The 24,667-nt window shown below is 35.2% G+C and overlaps 1 protein-coding gene across 2 annotated transcripts in view; it reads right to left on the reverse strand.

Annotated features, from left to right (window-relative positions):
* Positions 1-24,667, reverse strand: part of NEGR1 (neuronal growth regulator 1) — an 839,463-nt gene that overhangs the window by 399,199 nt on the left and 415,597 nt on the right. The window lies entirely within an intron of this gene.

Here is a 24,667-nt window from a genome sequence, read left to right on the forward strand (position 1 = left end):
TTCCCCACCAATAGGCTTCTGTTCAATACAACCCTCCCCAAGCTCCTCCTGGAACCCAATAAGAGCTGAGCTCCCTTTTGTCTCTTCGAATCTGCTTATGGTTTGACATAGTTTGCATGTCCCAAATTGCAATTCTTCTGCTATTCCCAAATAAACTCACTTGCTGCTGGAATAACCTGTTGCTGTTTAATTTTGAAGGTGACACTATTTAAATGGGCCTTCCTTCCTTTATCTGAATAATTTGTAATCAATATAAATTTTCTAAAAGGAGGTACAAGTATATTTTCATTTCCTTAATATTATATGTGAGGCTATGGAAGTAAGGAAAAAAATACTTTTCCTGCTTTTTCTCTGTGAAAGAGAATGTGCAATGTCTTGGTTTCAACCTTATAAGGGAGTCATCTGTTACTCATTTGTATTAAAAGTACACAGCCCTCCCCCTAAAAATGATTTTTGAGTTGTAAAAGTTCTGCTTATTGATAAGGGCAGGGTTAACTAGTTACCTACATAACTATATTTCTACAATATAAAAATAAAATGGCTCTTTATGTAATATTTTTTAATGCATTAGTGAGACCTAGGGATAATGACAAAAGTAAAAAGAACATCCATTAAACTAAATGGAGATTTGCCTATAGATAACATTTTATTAATAGTGACAGTCAACGTCCCTTTAGTGAAGAAAGGTAAAAACGACTAACTTTTATTACTAGGGCCTTTAGCATGCTACTGCTTTTAAGTTTACACTTTTGCTCACAGAAATTTTCACTATCCGCTTGTCTCCTTTGACAGTGGTTTCCAAAAACATGAAACTAATGCTGAAATCCAGGATGGGATGACTGTTCAGTAAATAACCAATAATCACATCACAAAATAAGAAAGTATTTTTGTTTTCCATTTTATTTATTCAAAAAAATGGGGCAGAGAGTAAAAGGAAAAGTTTTTCCCAGAGAAATACATATAGAAACACATTTTTATGACTTTTTATTACTAAGTGATAGAAACAATCCCAATTTTACCTTTGAAGGGTAAAGTTTGATAGGCTGCTGAAGATTCTCACAAGAATGCCTAGTTTCCCAGTTTCCAAGTAAATTGAAGGGTCTACATCTCTTACCAACAGTAATGTTGCCATGCAACTCCGTGCAATCAAAGGAAAAGGTGAAAGACTGTAGATAATCATTCTTCAGTTTCTTAATGCCATGATTTTTTCCTACTGTTTATGACTCAGTATTTTCATGGTAAATGCCGGGCGGGGGGGGGGGGAGAGAGAGAGAGAGAGAGAGAGAGAGAAAACTAGCACCAGTCCTTTCTGAAGTCTTATACATACAAAGAGTGCCAAAGAAATGTATACACATTTTAAGAAAGGAAAAAAAAACTGTATTACAATGGTAATATTCAATGTATACCTATAACAAAAGATGAATACAAGTCATGTGTATACATTTCTGGCACCCCCAGTATATAAGAACCCCCAATATAAGAAGAACAACCAATATAATAAGAACAGTAATATATATATATTACTGTTCTTATTATATTGTCCAGAAAACAGAGACATTAACACCAAACAAATGGCAGCACAGAACTCTTCTCTAAAACATTTGTTTCTGGAGCTATCTAAAGATAAAATGAGCAACAGAGAATTCTTTCTGTTTTGTTTTTTCCAAAACTACATTCCCTTCTTAGATCAGAATTGTTATATAATGATACCAAGACATAAACATGCATGAAAAGAAAAACACCAGCGTAACATCCTCAAGATTTTTCTCTTTCTCTAAAGTGACTCAGATAAAAATACAAATTCCATGTCAACTATAAATAAGTAAACAAACAAACAAAAAAACAACAGGTGAAACCAAATGTAAGATCATGTCAAAAGTTCAGCAAATATATATGTCATTTCTGACAATTTCTATAAGAATTCAATAACCCCTTTCTAACACATCTAAAGTCTCAGAATCAGATAAAGGGCAGCAATTGCTTTTAAAGCCAGAGAGGTATTCAAATTATGGAATTATGTTATTGTAATAACATGTAATAACTACTAATACGACTAATAAAGATATGTTTTGGGGTAATTGGAATGGAATAAATAATTGGGTGGCACTGCTCTGTATTACAATGCTTTACCTCTCTTCCTCTTCAACTAGACAATTTCAGAGCAAGTTGTGTGTGTGTATCCAATGTGTTTAACTCACTTCTCTGCTTATTGTTAGTACTCGATAAATGTTTAAAAATGTATTTAGTCATGAATTAGTTCAATTTTCACACCTTTATATGGAAAGCAGAGGTATGGATAAAAAACAAAGAAAAGGGACATGATAAAGAGAAAAGGGCAGTTGTATTTTGCGTCCCCAAGGGAACAACTCAAAAACACACCCTGTTGTTGTTACATAGGCTTTTGACCTTTTCTTTCTCTCTCACTACAAAGCTGTTTCCATTCTTTCCTTTCTCTTTTCTTTTCTTTTCTTCCCCCAGATGTTCATTTATACAATCCACACAACTCCCCGCAATTCCACTCTGTCTTTTTACTCTTCTAATGAATATGTTGGTCACGTCTGCGGGATACAAGTCCACATTGCGTCGAATTTCCCCGTAACCCAGGCCTCTTGCCATCAGAGACCAAACTCTTGAGTTTCTAACTTTCTAGCAAAGTCCTCCTGCTGTCCTGTGCTCCACAGGAGCTGCTATTTGTTCTGATTCTGTGTCATTATTTATTGCCTGCAGTGTGAGCTGAGCTCAAGGAATAAAACAGGTCTGGCTTATGTTTTCCTTCCTATCAATGCACAATAAATACTGCTGACGGCTGAGCAGTGAGAGAAGGCTGTAGCCTCAGAGTCAAGGGCCTGCGTATGTGTGTCAGCGCAGGTTCCATTCACAGAGAGGGAGATGGGAAACACAATCATATTTGGAAACTGTATAACATAAGTATGGTTTAGCCCTCCTCTCTCATCTCAAAATCGATTGTTATAATCTGAAGTCTGATTCCAAATTAAGTTGGAAACAAGCCTTCAATGTACTTCGTGATTTAAAAAAAAAAAAGATTCTTGAGTTTGGAGGATACAGGGGTTTGTCTGGATTTGGCTATTATATAAAATCAAACTGAAATCAATTAGAATTAAATTCCCAAAAGCTTTTTTGTCATATCATAAATTCCTTTCAGTTTCTTTTCTATGAAAAAAATAAACTAAAATCATCATTTCTTCTGAGGTAGAGTAGATATTGAATCCAGCATATCTCTGAATCAGCAACCAATAAGTAAGACTCTGTTGCATTTCCAGCAATACTCCAAATCTCAATGCAATAAACTATTATCAACTTGATGAGGCAGACAGCTCATCTTTTTCAGATAACACACTCTGATTATTTCTGGCAGGGGGTTCTGATATATAATCAGAGCTGCTGCTAACAGCTCTGCAATACCTCAGCTCTAGATTCTCAGGTTCCAAACTCCCTTTTGGTCTCTTGTCCAGTGTGTGCAACTCATAATTATGTGCTCATTTCCACCAGAATAGGAAGAAATGAAGTGTTATGGCCCAAATGTTTGTTTTCTCTCCAAATTCCTATGGTTAAGTCCTAACCTCCAAAGTGATGGTATTAGGAAGTGGGGCTTTGGAAGATAAATAAGTCATAAGTGGAGCCTTCATGATGATTAGTGCCTTATAAGAACAGGCAGGAAAGAGTTCTCTCTCTCTCTCTCTCTCTCTCTCTCTCTCTCTCTCTCTTTCTCTCTCTCTCTCTTTCCCCATATATAAAAATACAACAAGAAATTGGCCATCTACAAACCAGAAATAGAACTCTCACCAGAATCTGACCATGCTGGCACCTTGACTACCAGCCTCCATCCAGAACTGTGAGAAATAAATGCTGTTGTTTATAAGTCACTTAGTCTGTGGTATTCTTTTACAGCAGCCTGAACTGACTAAGACACAAAGATTTTCTCCTCTCTGCTGAGATCTTTTAAACATGCTCTTTTCAAGAAGAGGAGTCTTACAGTCTAGTTTTGGGGTCCCCATTGACATGTCTCGTTCTATTCTTGATATTGCACCAAAATTGTTCCCAATGTGGTGGGGCCACAAAAATGTCATACACAATGTTTTATTACCCAGAATAACTTCCTCAAGTCTTTCCACTTGTAGGTTATCCAACATTATTAGATTTCTTTACTCAATGGTCATTTTCTTTCAAGAACCTCATTTGTTTTTCTCCCTAATCTTTTTGGGGTGACAAATAGATTGGGGTGACACTGGCTAGTAAAATTATATAGGTTTCAAGTGTACATTTCTATAATACATCATCTATATATCACATTGTGTGTTCACCACCTAGAGTCAGTTCTCCTTCCATCATCATATATTTGACCCCCTTTTCCCTCTTCTATCCCCCTCCCCCCTTACTTTCCGATAACCACTAAACTATTGTCTGTGTCTATGAGTTTTTATTTGTTTGTCTTGTTTGTTTGTTGCTTTCAGTTTTATATCCCAATTATGAGTAAAGTCACATGGTTCTTGACTTTTTATGTCTGACTTATTTTGCTTAGCATGATATTCTCAAGATCCATCCGTGTTTTTACAAATGACAGTATTTCATCTTTTCTTATGGCTGAGTAAAATTCCATTATATATATATATATACACACACACACACACACATACATATATACATATATATACATATATGTGTGTATCTATCTATCTATCTATCTATCTATCTATCTATCTATCTACATATCTCACATCATCTAATCTTCTTTAAGGATATCAGCCCCATCAAAAAAATGTTTACACAAACCACCCCCAATTGAGAGCTAAATTCAAATTCTCTTCTGTAGCACTATGAGTGCCCTATGGATCAAGGATTATGACTGGAGATCTATTTCAGGGTCTGTAAACTCTGAAGACACACAAAGGATGGATCTTTGAACACATGGTGAAGTATTATCTGAATTTCATCATGTATCTATCATTTAATTAATTCATATAATAGACATTCACTGAATAGCTAGTGGGTGTCAGGCATTGCTCTAGATCAGGAGTTAAAAAAACCCTTTTCTGTAAAGGGCCTTATGGTAAATATTTTTGGGCTTTGCAGGCCACAAAGTCTGTTGCAATGATTCCATTCTGCTTACTACAACACAAAAACAGCCATAGACTATATGTAAACTAATGGGAATGGCTGTGTTCAATAAAACACAAAGGGGGAGGAATGGTTACATGAGAAGTTTTGAAATACCATTCCGTTAGGATAGTTCTCTACTTTACCCATATTGATATTCCCTCTCTGAGCCACTACTAAATTTAGCTCTCAGTTGTTATAATCTAGTCATTCACTCAGCAAGTATTCCCTTAGTATTCACCGTGTGCAGAATATCATGTGTTATGGGAAAGATAATTCTATAAACCAAATGTTCTGCCTTTTAAAAAAAAATCACCCCATATTTGCAGGGGAAATTTGTGTACCATTAGCATCCTCTGGATCTAGGAGTTTGGGGAATATTTTGACTTTTAACAGGTTAAATTCAACATTAGGAAGCATTTCCAAAGACTGAATCCATATTTCTCAAAGTAGCCTTAAGATTGAGCTCATTACATGGACTAATGAAAATAAAACACACCATTGCCTTTTTTGATTTGATAGATCCATATATAAATATGTAAACAGAAAATCTGTATTTGGTCTTGTAGGACAGTGTTTTAGCTCAGCCGTTGTTACTGTGATAGACAGAGAATCCTGTGTTCTAGAAGCCTTAAACTTTTGAATCACCAGCTTCTCAGTTACCAGCCCTGTGCTGGATACTATCCAAGGAGCAAAGGACTAATGATATATTGTTTCTGTTCCTATGGAGCTTTTGGGAGAAAAAACAGTTAGAAATAAAACAGACTGAGTTCATGAAAGGTCCTTCACCCTGGGACATGTGTATTAGTCATTACATTCTTCACCTTTAGATACCTGCCTTATTGCTAAACTTCTCTTCTGGTTTAGAGTTAAACATTTAGAGAAGGCAGAGATTTAGCAAATACTTTGACAGGTTTTCAATGAGAACCTACTATGTAGCAAACACTTCTGGGCACATAGGGTTATAAGGTTAAACAAAAAGATTGCTTTCTGTCATCAGATGGTCATTACTGAGTGTGAGACACAATCATAGGAATATACAATTACAGCACATTGCAACAGGTATTGTTACAGAGTATTATTAATGGGTGCTATGGAAGTACACAGGATGTGGTGTGGGCTGAAACTGTTAGAGAAGATATTGGGAGAAATAAAACTTATGTTGGACCCTGAGGACATTAGTAGGATTTCTATGAGAGAGGGGATACTGGGGAAACTTGGGGTTGGAAGAACAACATATAAAAAGCAATGAGGCAGGAATGAGCATGCCTAATTGTGCAATGTCCACAAGGTATGGTAGAGCAAGTGGGAGCCCTGGTTTGAAGGCAGTAAGATGTTTCAGTTAGAATGTGTTTATAAAATGGTAACAGGTAACAACTTTAGATTATTGAACAGGGAACGACAGAAGAAGAGCAGGGCTTTTAGAACATAGGATTGGTATAAATACACACAATGGCTTTTAGAACATAGGATTGGTATAAATACACACAATGGCTTTTAGAACATAGGATTGGTATAAATACACACAATGGATTAGACTTGTAGAGACTAGACTGAGAAAAATCAACTGGGCATCCTTGTAATACTCACAAGCTTAGATTACTGTGGTGGTAATGAGAAAGGAGAGGAAGGCAGAAACTGAAAGATAGTTCCAAGGAGGAAATGACAGGATGCAGTGACAGACTAAATCCTAGGTTTGAATGAGAGGGAAGAGTAAAAGATAGTCTGGAAGAATGGTGATACCAGTGACAAAATCAACATAGCCCTATAAACTGACAACCTGATGATCAAAGTGACATACCACTTGTGCCACATGTCTGAAAGCTCTTAATCAGAGATACAAAGCTAAAAGGAAAGTTGTCTCTAGATTTTTGTACTCAGGACTATATGGATAAATGATGGACTTTACAAAAAAAGTCCTCTCAGGCACTAGGTGATGGAATCTCATGTGTCAAACCAAATTAAAGGTCCACGGAGTGAGTCAGCTCTGGCGTCTATACAAGTTAAAACAGCAAACAGACATCACATTCTCCTTGTGAAGTTTCATACAGGCCGTCTATAAACTATAATAAAACATCAACTACCAACACTTGGTAGGCCTTCGGTAAAGATTTGTTGAACTGGACTGAGAATAAATGGGAGTAGGTCTAAGTTTTTAACAATGTGTATCACGTAAGCAGAATGGAGAAAGAACAGTATTACTAAATCATAAAGCCAACACCCAGTTAGAAAAAATGACATAGCCTCTTCTGAAACTCAGGGGCAAAGTATATTGCAATGACCACATGGAGAATTTCAATCAGGGAAGCCCATCATAACTGGAATTTTTTCTTACTCAAATGATTGACTTTGACTGAGTCATATTGACTAAAAACAACATGTTAAGAACATATAATGTCATTAAATAACTGGGCATTTATATATTTGTGAACTCAAAGTAGAAAGAACTAGTCATTCCTTAGGCTCTGAGGTTTCTGAGGTTGTACTGATATATGGAGATGAAAGCATGAAAAACAGATATGTAGTACAGAAGAAATGCATTTTCATTCCTTCAACCAGTAAGGAGAAATTATCCGTTTTCCGAAAATGGAAAATTATCCGTTTTCCAAAAATACATAGGCTAGTATTTTTGAGATCATCAGAAAACATTATTCTTTTTGTTTATTAAGTATTTATTCACAATAATATATGTCAAATACAGCAGAAACATTTTTTTTTTGTTAACCTAAGAAAAGTACTCCTTGCACCTGTCAGAGACAAGGTATTAGGACTTTTCTTTGTAACAGGGAAATAAAATAGATCTTGTAAAATTCTGAGTCAGACCCTATTGTTTTCTAAGGGCAAATACCATTAACTCCTATCAGTGGTTCTGTCTCAGGAGTTAGATAAAATTATACACTGTGAGAGAAAAGAAAATTTATTTCTCAATGGTTGGTCAAGCCTAGAATTTGTTATAGAGAGAATCTTGCTGGAAGAAACCAGTGTTTTTATGAGCTGGAGGAAATGGAGAAGAGAACAGAGCTGCATACAAAACAAATGGCAAACGTCATTTTGAGTTGGTGGCTCTAGCATGCTGGTACTTGGTGTGATTCCCTATTCTGCCTCCAGTAATGTATAGAACTAGTTGATCTTTCAGTTTTTGACTTGGGTGTATGGTTAGAGTAGACCTGCTGTTATAAACCAATTGCACCAAATTTATACTTTGTTCTCTGCAGAGTGAGTTGAAGAAATTTGGTTCCAAGTCCCATTCTTAATATGCTTAATTATTTTGACAAATTGTTTTAGAGTTTTATGTGTCTTTCCCTTTAGATCCATAGCATTCTCACTGCAGTACAAGTATAGTATTTAAACTAGTGCACTTGCAACTAGTCTGCATCTGCATGAATAACTCGCCTTATTCTTCCTAAATTATTTAGCTTAGAGTTCTTTCTGAAATCATAGATTCTTTTTAAATTAATGGCATAATAATGCCAAGCACAGGGCTTAGCATATGGCAGTCATTTAATAAATGTTCATTGACTAAATAAATGAGTCTTGGGTTTTGGCCTATCTTTTTATGATGTTAACCAAATAAACTGGCTTGTGTTAGAATGTGAAGTTAACGCTATGGATACTGGAATTTGCTTCATAAAATTTGTCTTGATTGATGGTTTAAAATTTTGGATTGGAAGTAAGGAAAAATTTGTAACTACATCTTCATTAACTGTTAATTACTTAACTTGTTTCCTTCTGAGCAGGACAAGACCTGGGCATAAGGTCACACAACTTAAGAGGAAATACTCCCATCACTACTATGTTACTAGAAGAGCTTTCTTATCTCTGAAATGTTAATCATACCTACCAAACAGTGTTGTTTTAAGATTTTAGGAGATAACACATATGTATCTTATCTACTTATCTACTTATGTACTTATCTACTTCTCCATAAAAAGTCACCTGCAACCTACTGGCTTATTTATTTTTACTCATAAATTTACAGAACAGCTGGATAGTTCTACTGATTTTGGACAGGCTGATTTCAGCGAGGGTGTCTCATGATTTCTGCCTGGTAGTTGGCTTGCTGCCAGCTAGGGCGATGTGGGTAACTGGCCCATGCAGTTTCATCAACATTTTCTCATGGTATGGCCAAGGTTCAAGAGAGAGAACAAATGAATACTCTCAGTCTTCTTGAAACCCAAACTCAGAACAAGCATAATACCACCTCTGCCACATTCCATTGGTCCAAGGGAGTCACAAGGGCAGCCAAGATTCAAGGACTGGGAAAAGAGATTCTAACTTTTAATGGGAAGAACTGCAAAGTCACACTGCAAAGGGTCAAGGACAGACCAGACACTAGAAACTGTGACAATTTTTGCAATCATCCACAACATAAAAAATGTTACTATAGTACCTGCATACATATGTTTAATAAATAGCATTTATTGCTATTATTAACCTACAATCTATGATTCCTTGTTAGCCTTTTTCTTTCACTCTCGTGTCAATTCTTTTTTGTGTGCAATTCCATGGTTCTAACAAAAGAGGATGGTTGATTAAGGAAACTACTCTGGTTATTCATCAGTCCCCCAACCTAACCACTTCAAGAAGTAACTGTGGGAAAACCTATAGCCACAAGAAATAGCTCCTTTAATTTCTTTAATGCTCCAGTTTTTAAATCTTCCAATTCATTACTGAAGTCAAGGGAGGTGTTAATGGCATAATAGTTAAGCAATAATTTCAGACTTAGACTATATTTTTTAAAATCATGACTGCCAATTTATACCCATGTGAACTTGTACTAGTTTATCTCTTTATACTTCAGTTTTCTTATCTCTAAAATGGAGTTATTGAGAAGTTTAAATAAGAATCTATCTATCTATCTATCTATCTATCTATCTATCTATCTATCTATCTATCTATCTATCTATCTATCTAGAGAGAAAGGGGAGAGAAGCACCAAAACAATGTAAACAAATTTGAAGAAAGGAAAACTGTATTAAAATTGTAATAATATATACCAATAAAAAAGATGAATACAAGTCACGTTTGACTTCTGCAATTACAAGAGGTGCTCAAAGTGGTTACCATCAGTGTCCAAACACTTCTGATTATGGCGAACTACTGCTTGAGCAATGTTGACCAAAGTGTCCAATTGTATACATTTTTTTGGCACCCCCGATATGTATATATATTTGTGTGTGGTATATAATGACTCTGGTGTGTGTGTATTACATTTAATTGATTAATTAATTTCAGTGAGGTATAAAATCGTAAGAGTCTGGAATCTCAGATAATTAGCAGACAAGGTAACACTAGTGTCGGGTGGCTGACTAGGCCCACTCATTTTGTCGCACTGCCCCAACTCTTTATCTCTGATTATGTACCACATGTTATTGACCTTTGAGCTAAACCCAAACAGACAAAAATCCATGAATGTTAAATCTATATATACTATTTTGAAGGAAATTTTAGGCATGCAATTTCCTAGAATTAGGACATTCTAGGAAATTCCTAATTTCCAAGAATTGTTATTTTGTTTGGTTTTATTGTTCACAAAGTTTATATTTTAATACTTTCCATTTTAATTTTCTTATAAAAACCTACTTTGTGAAGTCATAGACAGTATTAACTCTATACAATTATATAGCAGATATATATATATATATATATATATATATATATATATAGCCAAAAAATGTATACACATTTTAAGAAAGGAAAAAACTGTTATTAAAATTGTAATAATATATACCAATAAACAAGATGAATACAAGTCACATTTGACATCTGCAATTACAAGAGGTGCTCAAAGTGGTTATCATCAGGGTAATTTTAATACAATTTTTTGCTTTTCTTAAAATGTGTATACTTTTTTTTTGGCTCTCTCTCTCTCTCTCGCTCTCTCTCTCTCTATATATATATATATATAGAGAGAGAGAGAGAGAGACAGATACATATATATATATATATACATATATATACATATATATATATATATACACATACATACATATATATATATGTATACTGATAACATGGGAACTTTGAAATTAATCCTCCTCAAGAGTAGTAAAATACAAAAATACAAAATTAACCAAAAAATTTTTTTAAGTTCATACTTTTAGCACAAGCAGAGTTTGGGAAAACAACGCAAGTTGATGAAACATCATTTTTTTCCAGTATATAGCAAGACTACCTAAGGAAAATTTGGGATTACAGAGACCCAATTTTACAAAAAGAAAGAAAAGGAAATCCCTCTTTAAAACAGCTTACTCTAATCTAAACAATATTACACCTATATTTTTGCCAATATTTTAATATACATTAATATACAACATTTTGTTATATAGCACTGCTTGCTATTTTTAGACAAAGAACAAGAAACAAAATTTAACCAATGCATAATTCCTTCTTTGTCATACATTTATTACCCTCCACCACACTTCTGAGAAAAAGAATATGGCAAAATCAGACCTGATGATTAAATCCCCCGCAGAGGCACATAGCTGAATATAGCAACATTTCTAAGAAGAAAAAAAAAAAAGTAGAAGGAAGAGAGAGGCAGGGAGGGAAAAAAACAGAACCAAACTTTGTACCTCATTGTACTCACCAACATTTGAATCATGCCAAACTCATCTGTGTATTATTACGTTAAATAAATAAAGAGCAGACTGATCGAGAGTCTTCTATGGTCAAGCTGATTTCTAATTTTCTACCCTCCACCAATACTAACGTACCCACAAACAACTCTATGATTAGCAATTCAAAAGGGCCTCTGTGACACTGCTTTGGGATTGCTTATGAGGAGTATTTGATAAAAAATAATAGAAATTATACCAACGGTAATTTATATAAGGACTTCTACATATGTCTATCACTCACTATTGTGGGCATGTTACATCATCCTTATTCCTAACAATAGTCTAGCAAAGTAGCTATTACGTATTCCAATTGTACATAGAGGAGGGATTCAAAGTTGGTCAGCTAATAAGAGTAGGATCTGGATTCAAATATAGGTTTCTCTTATTCTAGATCTAATGTTCTCATATGTAAAAACACTTGAACAGAGACATTATATTTCTCTTCATTCTTGTTTTACTTGAAATACAGAACATTCACTCATGTTTGTCCTCTTGTTTACATGCTCCTCAGTCTCTGCATCTCTTTTAATAATGGACCCCTGATTGAACACAGCACTCTCCTTCCCCTATAGCAAATAAAAAGTTTATAACCTTATGTTTTCTATATGAAATGTTCTTTTAATATTCCTGAATATACAACTGCAATCTGCCCTCCGCCATTGGCAGAGCCTTAATTAACACCACTTTAAAACAGTAAAGCAAGGTTCATGAAATAGATATTGAGTTATTATTAATCACTTACAATTGGGCACTCATCTAGTTAGAAAAATACTAAAAGATATAATCTAATTCTCTCATTTTGTTTCTGGATAAAGCAACAGGAAGCATATTATAAAAGAAAGATGAGTTTGGATTCTTCTTGATGTTCTAAATATGTTAACGTCAGAAAAGAGCATTAAATAAGACTGACAGGATTTATTTTTTCCCCAAGTTTTATATTCCCTAGATGATATCCCCCTTGTTCACATTACATGAAGTGCATTTATAAAATAAAAGTGACCTTATCTTCCCAGTTTCTACAATCTAGTGTTTCTTTTTTCATCCAAAATATTCAAAATATGTACTCTGGAAAAGTTATCCAGAAAATTGTTTAAGTACATGCTTTTGAGAAAATTGCTCACTTTGAAAGAAAATGAACATGGATGATACAAATAATCCTGAGGTTATCCACCAAGGAGGAAATAGTAATGTTCTCTCTACCACATAGGTAAAGTGCATCACAAATTATTTTTTAAATGTAACCATATAAGAAAGCATAACATTGTATATACTGTGGGAGCTGTGTGCTCTTTCTACAGAAAAATGCATTTATGTATATATACAAAATCATTAGGGGAAAAATCATTATTCATGCCAAGTAAAGAACTCCTAGTTTTGATGAAGGTAAAATCATTGATCTGTTAGGATATTCAGAATCCTATTGGGAAGTATTTAAGTGATAACAGAAGGCACTATCTAGCTTACTGGTGAGCTAAATGGGAAACACAAAGGCATATTGTGAGTCTGACAGTGAGTGTGAAGTGTTTTGTTTCATTCAGAGTCGTCTTGAACTCTAGTCTGTTAAACATCTTCATAATGATCTACAGTTGGTTGTTAATGACATTAATTAAATTCTCCCATGAGAGAGGATATCAAGCAATGAGATATCATATAATAGTACAAAAAGGCTAGAAAAAATGGTCTGGAATTAATCAAATGAGATTTAATCTTGAATTGCAAAAGCCAGTATTTGATTAAAAAAATAGATCCAATAAAAGTTGAAGTAAAATTAAAAATTGGCTTCAATAAAGAGATATTTTTAATAGATAATATAAAATTGATTTGATATTCTGTAATGGACTTTGAGAAAATGCAAGTTGTTTTTATAAAAGAAACGAATATGAAATCATCATAGTAATCATACCTAAAAAATTCTGATGGGTGGCTGACTACACTGGGCAAGTTTAAATGTTATGGATGATTTGTGCTACGACAGAACCTTTATGACCATCAGACACTTATGCAGCAGAAGAAACCCGTGGTCCCACAAAGGATCTTTTGAGAAGAAGACTGAAAGAGAAGTATGCAGCTGGATGAAAAGACATCAAATCATTTTGACGATTTCCTACAACCTCTTCAAAGGGAACAAACTTTTCTAAAGAAGTAATAAAATGAAAATCATGGAAAACAAAATCAAGGTAGACAAAACTATATAGCTTAGTGAGAGAGACACAATTTTGATTGTAATAAAATAGTCTGCTTCTTCATTAGCAAAACTGGACACATCATTTGCAAATATTCCAGATGATTTAATTTTAATGAGAGCATTGAAACCCTTTGCTATAATAGAACCCCCACCCTTATTTAAGCAAAGATTCAACTGTGTTTTCAGAGAACACATATTCACCAAAGGTTCTTCAAACCTAGTGCTAGTGCTTCTTTAGCAATAGTCTTAGAGCCTTCGCATTGTTACTCTTTGAAGGAGATAGTGGAGTTCAAGTTACTTATTACAGCTTTACAAAATAAGTCCTCTATTTTGAGTTTCTAATGGTGATTTCTTCTTACTAGTATTAGAATAATGGCAACAGAACATAGCTGTAGGTGACAATGTAAAATAGATACCAAACAAGAATATAATAGGGCTTTAACATTTTTAGCAAATGTGATTACATGCATTATCTCTAGAGCAGATTTCTCCTTTTCTGTAAATATAACTCCTGAAAGACCTTGTTTTATGGAAAGACTACAGAATTGGGCTCATTTCGAGTTTCTCTTTCATACCTGATTTAAGTGAATCAGGAAACACTGTACCTTGTACATCAACATCTGTAGGATTACGCACAGTAAGTCAAATATCATTTAACTGCTGCAAACGTGTTTAAAGTTTTGCTACCATAAATACTCTAAAACGTTCAGAATTAGCAGGTCATTAGATTATGTCAAATAGCAGTACTTTCATATGTTCCAAAGTAATTTTTTATTTGATTTCCATAATTAAAAAAAAGATAGTGAAAATATTTCTAATAAATAGTTTCACTCTTTTATTGAGGTCCATTCAAGAGACTGAGTACCGCTTCAATGACATTAGTACATTTCTGTATTTCTGTGGTATTTCAGATATGAAAACAAAGGTTTTAAGTATTCTTTTTCTCCACTGTTATATTGAAAAACACATGATGTAGTATGCCTAGTTTAATTTTTACTTTAAAAATACAGACCTCACTCTACTTCCAATAGGTTATGATACAATAATCATAACCTAATAAATTCTAGTGGCTGAATGACCACATTGGGACATTTGGAATGTTATCGCTGGGTTTGTGCCACAACAAAACATCTCAGATGGTTAATTTTATGTGTCTACTTGGCTGGGTCACAGTAACCAGTTATTTGGTCCAACTTTGTTCTGTACAATTAAATGAGGGTGTTTGGAATGAGATTAATATTTAAATTGGTGGACTTGAGTAAAGCAGATTGCTCTCCACAATGTTGAAAGTCTGAATACAGCAGCTTGACTTCCCTCAGCAAGAGAGGTCTCTGACAGCAGATGGCCTTTAGACTTAAAGTACAACATAAACTTTTATCCACGTCTCACGCCTGCAGCCCTATCCTGCAGATTTGGGATCTCACATGAGCAGATTCCTTAAAATAAATCTCTCTGTATATAGTACAGGTGACCCTGGAAAATGGAGGGGAATGGTTAGGGACACTGACCACACACGCAGTGGAAAATCCACATATAACTTAAGTAAATCCTCTACATGTGCAGATTCCCAGCCATGGACTGAAATGCTATCACAGTTCAAACCATGTTGTTCAAGGGTCAACCGTGTATATATCCAATTCGTTCTGCTTCTCTGAAGAACCCTGGATACATGACCTTTGTGTATTCACATAGTAGAAGGAAAAGGGGTGACATGAGACATCCTTGGCAAAGAGTATTATATAAAATATAAATGTTTTCAGTTTCTGCATAAAAGATGTAAACTTCAAATATGAATTTAAATTTAACCCCTTATTTTCAGAAAAAAATTGGGCCCTTATGGGATAATGCGTATGTCCCCTTTCTATAATTCCAGTATTCAAGAATTAGCTCTTTAAAGGGTATGACCAACAATTAGACCCGGTTTAGTCATTCATTGTACACCATGGTGTCAAATCCCAAATTTGGAAGACTGAGACAGACAAGCACTTATCTGTGCCTGGCAACAAAGATTACCCCCTATTACTTTCTTTTATAGACATGTTTGTACATATCTTTGCTCCCTCTGGGAATAGTACACTATCATGTAACTCAGTATCATGTGGTGGTTATGAGTACCTAGCCTAGGGTCACCATGATGGAAGGTTTGGTAAACTCTCAAACCCCCAGATTTCTCACCTATAGAATAGGAATAGCAATACCTACTCCAGAGGGCCAATATGAGGATAACATATGCAATGCTCTTCACTTAGAATATTGTAGCATCTAATTCTTGCTTTTTGCCTCCTAAAGAAGCAAGAATGGTATCTTATATACAACGTGTGATCAGGAAATATAATGAATGCTGCTGCCGAGTGCCAGCCAACAGAAAGACAGGGAACTTCAATACAGGAAGCAGTACATCGAAACTTAGTAACAGTGTGTGACAAGTTTCAGCTTGTTCGGTGCAGTCAGTCGGGTGTGAGCTACAGTTGAGAGAAGGTGTGTTTTAAAGTGTCCCATAAATCATGGATCATGAACAACACATTAATGTGAAATGGGCAGACAGTTTCATCCTCCATCATGACAACGCTCCATGTCACACATGGCTTCAGGTACAGCTATTTCTGTCAAATAAAAACGTCACGATGTGTCTTCATCCACCTTATTCACTGGATCTGACACCGTGCAACATCTGGCTCTTCCCCAAAGTCAAAATGACCATGAAAAGAAAACATTTTGAATCGATTCAGGACATTGAGGCAGCCACGACAGTGCAACTAAAGACACTCACGAAAGAGGACTTTCAGAACTGCTTCAGAAAGTGGCAAGAAAGATGGGATAAGTGTGTTTAAAACAAGGGAGAGTATTTTGAGAGGGGTTAATGGCAATGTGTCTCTTACTGTAATAATTTTTTTATTTTTTATTTAAACATTTACCATATTGTTTGAGCACATTCTGACCCACCCCACAGAGCACCTCATACATTCTGACCCACCCCACAGAGCACCTGGTTCAGTGCTTTTTATCTGGTCAACTATTCAATAACTAAAGATAATACCTACCAATTATTGTGTGTTTATGATATACCAGAATTTTTTTTTTTTTTTTTTTAGAATTCTAATAAAATTCTTTCAAAGTAGGTACTATTTTCTCCATTTTGGGATGAGGGAACCAAGACTCTAGGAGTAGTAGCGCAGGAGAGCACACACAGCTGCTTAACAGTGGAGTCAGCATTTAATTCAGGTCTAAATCAAAACTGTGCTCACTTCTTTGTAACTCACTGTCACTGGCTTTTAGATGATTGGTAACAGGCATTTTTGAGTTCCCGGATCACATGGGAAGTTGTCATTGATCAAAATATTCTGTCCTTTTACTTCCTTTTTATGCTGCTTGATGATCTGGCTCTGTCACACTTTCAGAGCTAGAAGTCTGGCTGTTATGGCTTGTTAGACAGTGGAACAGAGTCAAAAAAGGTTATGAAAGCATCTTCCCTGATGATTCTTTTGAAGGGAAAATACGCTATCTATTGAGCTTAATTTTTAGATTCATCATGCTTAGATAAGATACAAACTCATCATGGACAGCATTTATCTTTCAAGACTCTTTCCAGGAGGCTAAGATAAATATTGCATATATTCTAAAGATTCCTCCAGAACCCTAAGCCTGTGATCTTAACAAAATAAGAAACTATTAAGAAATTTCTCTGAAATTTTTGAATAAGTTTTTCATTATAGCTAATAAATACTGTACGAATGTACACTGGAGAGATGTTCCCATCTGTACTGTTAAACGTGTCTTTCAACTTTTCATGGAGCACTTTCCTGCATGCGTTTTAGTTAGAATAGTATTAGAGATTTCAAAAAGAAATCTTTAAAAATATTAGTCTAGTTCTAAATATTAGTTCTAGTAATAGAGTGATTTCCTCCATTATCAAACACCTTTCAAATTCAAGAAAGTAAAGAGATTGCTAAGATGTGCCTAACAATGTATCATTAAATTACCATTGTTATCCTATATCTTAACTCAGGAAACTCTGTTATGGAGTCTACAGAATGATTTTTTGTTACCAATAGATCTGTTATTCTCAAATATAAAATTTTGTTACCAAGTTAAAGATGAAATGACCATATTATCATTTGTGAGATAGACGATTATAGCACTTTCCCAAATCCATGATAATATTGCTATTTTTTTAAATTGAATTTCTTTAGGCACTATTTCTGCCTTTTTGATTTTGTAAAATTATTTTACATTTTTAAGGGAAAGTAATCATGGCATTGCCTCAAGTGTCACATCAGGTACATCCAAATGGCAAATGAATGTCATTATAGTACCCATTAGGGAACTCACTTTGATTAAAGAGGACATCCATGCCCAAGGACAGCTGCTGTCATCAGTTTCCAGGCTGAAGCACAGTCCTGTTTGTAGCACGGGGTGGGAGGGGGAGGGCTTTTACTATTGCTTAGAAACACTGGTTCTCTAATCTTTGGAGGGAAATAGGGATAGATATAGACACATTAAGTATAAAAGCAAAGCAACATAAACAACAAAAGAATTTGCAATTTGTTGGGGAAATTTAATAAATCCATTCCCATTAGGCCAAAATGGGGGTATTGACTCTTGTGAACTGAAACAGAAGCCAACACGGTGATTTTTGTGGTTACATAAGGACAGAGACAAGCCTACGAGGCCAGGGTTTCTCAAGGCCAGTTTGTATCCTCTTTCTGTTCCTTCTGTTAAAAAAAAACTGAGGGTTGCTAGACGGGAGCGGGGTGGGAATGGGAGAGAAGTTAAAGGGATTAGAAAGCACAAATTTGTAGCCACAATTTTGCCATGGGGATACGAAAGACAGTTTGGGGACTATAATCAATAATTTTGTAAAGATTTCGTAGGGTGTCATGTGGGCACTTGTCTTATAAGGGAGATCACTTCATGGATGGTGTAGATGCCTGACCACTGCACTGTACACCTGAAGCTGAAGCTGAATAATACTGAATGTCAACTAGAATTTAATATATATATCGTCACCGGATGTGGAGTACAACATAGGAAATAGAGTCAATGGAATTGTAACAGCTACATACAATGTCAGAGCGGCAGTGGATTGGAGGAGGAGTTATCACTTTGTGAGGGGTGAAATGTCTATTACGTTGGTTGTACACATGAAACTAATTAAAGAAAAAAGGTGCTTTCTCTCAGAACAAAACTAAAGTCACATACTGCTATGATAAGGGACAACTGATAGCAATCAGGACTAGAGAAACAATTGTAATAACTTTAAAGACCAAAAGGGAAGAAAGTAGTCTCATTAGTGAGACCCAAAGCCAACTCTAGAGTAAAGACTTTCAAATATATATTTTAGTTTAGCATTTACAAAATTTGCCTATTTTTACATTTTTGCAAAAAATTGGCCTATTTTTACACCTCATTGTTTTTCTAATTGAAAAGACAAGCAAGGCACATGAGACGCATCATCTATTAGGAACAGAATCACTCCATTAATTCAATATCCTAGTGAAACTTTAAAGTACCTAATTGACAGGAAATGTGAAGTTGAAAATTTGTGAACGTGATAGCCTGCACTTACTGTGCTGGGGATATTTAACAGCTCTCTCCCTACGTTTGATTCAGTTTCTCCAGAAAGCCAAGCTATCATTTTTTTTTTTAATTGAACTAAGGAGGGAAGGAAAGAAAAGATGTCAGATCTTTCCCACTGATGAGTGTCACATCCAATTGCCAACCTTACCAGAGGGAATGAAACTAGGTTAAGGGGACAGGTTCTGTATTTTTAAAAATTACCTGCCATGTATTTTTTCCCCAAATGTCAGGTGGCGGCCTCTATTAGAGGTATACCATTAATCAAACTAATGAGAACTATGGATGTAACCATCCCTTAACAAAGACATAATGTCTCGATGGGGAAAGGAGTGTAACGGAAGAGTTTTATGAAGTAGGCCCTTCCTCATGAACACTTGGGTTCGAGTCACAGCAGAGTGTGCAAATCAGGGCCTCCTGATCCCCACAGCAGTTAATGTTCCCTAAAGTAGAGCATTGCACAACTGAATTAAAATTAGTTTCACTTGTGGCTAAGGAAAGAAAAAAAAAAGCACAACACTTGTTTTGCAACGATAAGACATTTCAAAATCATTCTTAATGATCTTAGTCTTATTGGTGATCCTTTGGGTTTTGAAGAAGTTGCTAAAGAGAGAGGAAGTATTTTTAGGGAGATATGATCCTGTAATCAGTGGTAACATGGGGGCTGTTCTTGATTCTTTTTACATCTCTAAACTACTCTGAGTTATTCTGCCTACTGTCAAATCTAAACTAGCAGGAATGGCATGCAAATCAGGATTTTATGCCTTCAGGCCTGATATGAAATAAAATGTTCCTCGTCAGAAACTTCCAACAGTTCAGCTTAATAGGGGGGAAAAAAAGGAGCGAACAGTTGGGAGATAAAAGCAATGAGGAAAGTCAGAACGTTAACACTTAGGGACTGGCCTTGGCGAAGCTGTGGACAGAGACTGACTTCACCAACTAGATGTCTTGATGGAGATCTTTGAACAGGCAGGCTTCAAAGGAGGAAATTCATGATATACCCAAGAAACTGCATTTCTATAAGAGTTCACATCTGCAGAGCTGATTTTTCAGTTTTTGAGGTTTGGGAAACGCTTATTAAAAAGTTTGCTTAAAGTTTTACTAGATTTAAACTCAAGTTGACTCATCTCAATTGGTTTTTATTAAAGTTAGTAATAATATAAATGACTTTTCTTTTCAAGCCAATCAGTGAAATCACTAAATTTTTGAGGAAATTATTCTCAATAAATAATGATTTCCATTATTTTCATTGTAGAGTATACACTTATAACACATTTCCTGTGTTAATGTCTATATAACTGCATGGTCCGAATAAGTTGTTTATTTTTGTCTTAATTTTTTCATAATAAATTAAATTTGTATATGTCTATACAAAACAGATTTCATGGTATAGAAATTTATTTGTGCACAAATAAACAGGCAGAAATAACAATCGATTTAATAAATAGTTAAAATGGAAATTATTATTATATTTAGAAAACCAGAATAAAGAATAGAAGAAAGTAAGAGAAAAAGTGAAGTGGTCCCTCCTAATGGACTCCATGAAGACTTTGTTCTCTAACTCAGGGAAAACAAGGCCTCCCACTTTCTTCACAAGTACCACTAAAGCTTGTGAAGTAACAAAACAAAGCGATAATGAATAATAATATCTATTGATCCCTTACTCTGTGTTACACTCTATTCTAAACACTTAACATTCATCTAACTTTCACAACAATCCTATACATAGGTGATAGTGTTGTCACCACTTTTAAACAAATGAGAAAATTGAAGCAGAAAGAGATTCAACTGACCCGATTCACACAGCAAAAAGACAGCCGAGCTCATTTCAAACCATGTAGTTTGACCCTGGCCTTGTGCTCTTATTCTCTCTGCCATGAATCTGGGAACCAGCAATGTTGTTCCCATCTTCTCTGCTCTAAAGTTGTCCTTAGCATTGGGGTGTATGAAAGGCAAGCTTCCCCTCTCAGCTAAGCAAAATTCTTCTCATAGTGAAGTGTGTAATTCCAATTGCTTTGCCTTCATCAAGTCCAAAGAAGTATTATTAGTCTCACCTACCTAACATAACAAGTAACTACGTGCATGTCATTATTTCCACTGGTGTGTGCGTGTACCACACACACACACACACACACACACACACAGAGACACTAGTTAGGTTATGGAATTAAAGGATTGCTGAGGTGTTTTCTGGGGTATGTTTCTGGAACAAGAAAAGTGAGCAAAGGGTAAAGTTAAGTTCTTGGCCACTTCCTACCTTCTTTTCTGCCTCCTTGCATCCCACAACCCAGAGGAGCTCAGTAATTCTATACATACTCGTATTACTGTCTAGCTGTCCACTCTTTTCTTTATCATCACATACTTTCAGACATCTCATCCAACATTTTCTTATTAAACTATAACCTACTCTCAAAAATGAATTTTTCTTCCTTCTTTTTTTTCCATTTTACTACTTCTCTTCACTAGCATTGCCAAGCAAAACCTCTCATCCCTCAGTATAAACTGTTTGACCCAAGTCAGCTGCAGATTCCAAATCAATAACACCAATATTAAGAATATTTTACTACATTGGGAAATATGGCTCATTATGTTGAGACTGACTATTTGGACTGTTACTGGAAATTTCTTAATTGTAGTGAAAAATAAACTCCTACACAGCCCTATTAGGAGCATCCGCTGCCGTACGAATCGGAATTCCTGCTAAGTGATTCTATATATGTCAGTGTCTATTTGTTATTTTTAATCTTATTTATTTGGGGACAGAATGAGGAGGAATTATTTCTAAACACTTATGCTTTTGATTTTATAATGCTTTTTCATGTTAACATGGCAAAGAGAGCAGTAAAGGAAGGAAATTGGCATCCTGTGCTCTAAACTATAAGGCATCAAGATAATGCAATTTAGTTTACTATCTTGCGGTGCCATAGTTACCTACAAAAATTCTGGCACTAGTCTTAGTAAATTTCCTCAGTAAACTCTACTTAAAAATAAGCTCAATTCTGAAGTACTCCAGGATTAGATATCCCTGAGTGCTAAGGATATAATTTAAAGTAACTGTCGATTCAGAGTTTAGGAGAAGGTAGTCTCATGGAGTATAGGACATGAGGCTATCTGTGTTTATCCTGACCATTCCTGATGGTTTCAAGATGAGTGTGTTTCCTGTGGGCCTTTGAAAGTGCTGAGTTGGGCTATTTGAGTAGAGGAGGGAGTTTTCCTAACAGATAGCTTTGGCTATCTACATGACAGCAAAGGGATATTTTGGCAGGAAGCTATACAACACAGCAGGACACCCTGGTTTGAACAAAATGTTTTTATGCAATGTGTTACCAGGGGAATTGGTTTACATGTTGACACTACCGCCCACACATAAGCTCCTGTTTATTTTCTGACGAAATGAGTTTTTCCTCCTAATATTTTACAAATACATCCTAGATCTATTTTCAAAATAATTTCATAAACAGTTTTGATGGCTTATACTGAACCAAGATATTTAAACACTGTGAACAAGAGGTGTTCTGAGAAATGCAGATGAATTTTATTTTAAACAGCATATTTTCTTTTTAATTATTTTTACTACATTTAGACATAGCACACTCCTTGTATTAGGAAATGGACAAAACTCTGTGATTTGTATATTTCTAATTTCAATCAACACAATTTTATACAGCTTTGCATCTGAGGAAGAGGCTGTGCATGATCATAACATGTCAAGCTTATTTTGTAAAAGTAGTAAGATCTTTATGTACATTTTAACACAAGGTAGATGAGAGAAATGCAGGTAAAGTAATATGAGAGTTCAGAGGAGAGATTACTTCTGACGAAGAGAAACTAGGAATTCAGTAGAGGAAAAGTGGCATTGAAGCTGGCTTTTAAAATATGCTTTCTTTACTTGTTTATTTAGTACAGGATAAAGTTTTATGAAACAGGAGCCTCTAGATTTATACTGCGTGGATTCATACGAGTATTCCTGCTTTACCTATTAACAGTTTTGTGACGTTAGACAAGTCATATAACCCACTTCCCTCTTTTGTAAAATGAGGATAAAATTAGTTGCTTTCTCACAGAGTTCTTGGGAGCACACATATCCTTATTATACATGCATCTGGGAAACAGCAAAGTGTAAAGGGCATAGGTTTTGGAATTAGACAATGTTGTATTTGAATCATAAAACTAACATAAAAGTAGTAGCTATGTAGCTACTGTTAAACTTTTCAACTGTTATATAACATAACTTTTTCATCTTTTAAATGAGAGTAATAATGCCAACTTCGTTAAGATGTTGTAGGGAGTAAATACCAGACATAGTACCCATAAAACATAGGAATAATGTCAATGTTCGATGACAGTAATAATAAGAGATGACACTGAATGGAAAAACACAATGGGGCTACTGTTTGCAGCACTTTGCAATCCAGGCATTAACTGGTCCAACTCTATAGTTTATAAGCCAGCAGCCTGTCTTCCATATCCAGCAAGAGGTGTATACAAGATCTACATATGGTTTGCTCCACACTGTGCCTTAAAAATTAAGAAATTTTATATTTTTTCTTGAAAAAAAGTTAAAAAATAACCTTGTATTCCATCAGAAAACAATCAGCTAGAAGTAAGTTCTTTCTGCCTCCTATTTGGAGCTTATGCATGCCTGAGTGTCTACCGCTCCCTATTTTAATTCTACCTACTTCACTCATTTTGTTCCCTACCTGGCCTTTTAGGCACTTGAATTTGTGACTTCTATGGACAATAGGCCACTACTAATTGTATTGTAACAGAGGATGGTTTGTATAGGTATTTTCAGGAGTATCATGTCTTTGCAATTTGCAGATTTGATTAGCATAAGGACATGATTGGAGGTAAATAAACAGAAGGTTGTCAGTAATACAGATGCGAGACAAATACGTGTCAAGTTAATGCAGGAATGACCAGAGAAAAGTTAGTATGAAAGTTATTCCAAAGGTATAATCAAGAGGACTTTGATAACTGATTGGGGAAAAAAAGGGAAAAAACGATTACTGTTACTAAATGATGGCCTCTGTACTTAATAGAAATGGGATGAATCAGAGTATGACTAGAGATCACAGAGACCTCAATTGGGGCATAGAACTGAATTTGGATATTAAAATTTAAGGAAATTTCCAATTGCCATAAGTCATGGTAAATATCTATGCTGACCCTC

This window comes from Rhinolophus sinicus, linkage group LG06, assembly GCF_036562045.2.
Source record: "Rhinolophus sinicus isolate RSC01 linkage group LG06, ASM3656204v1, whole genome shotgun sequence".
Lineage (NCBI taxonomy): Eukaryota > Metazoa > Chordata > Mammalia > Chiroptera > Rhinolophidae > Rhinolophus > Rhinolophus sinicus.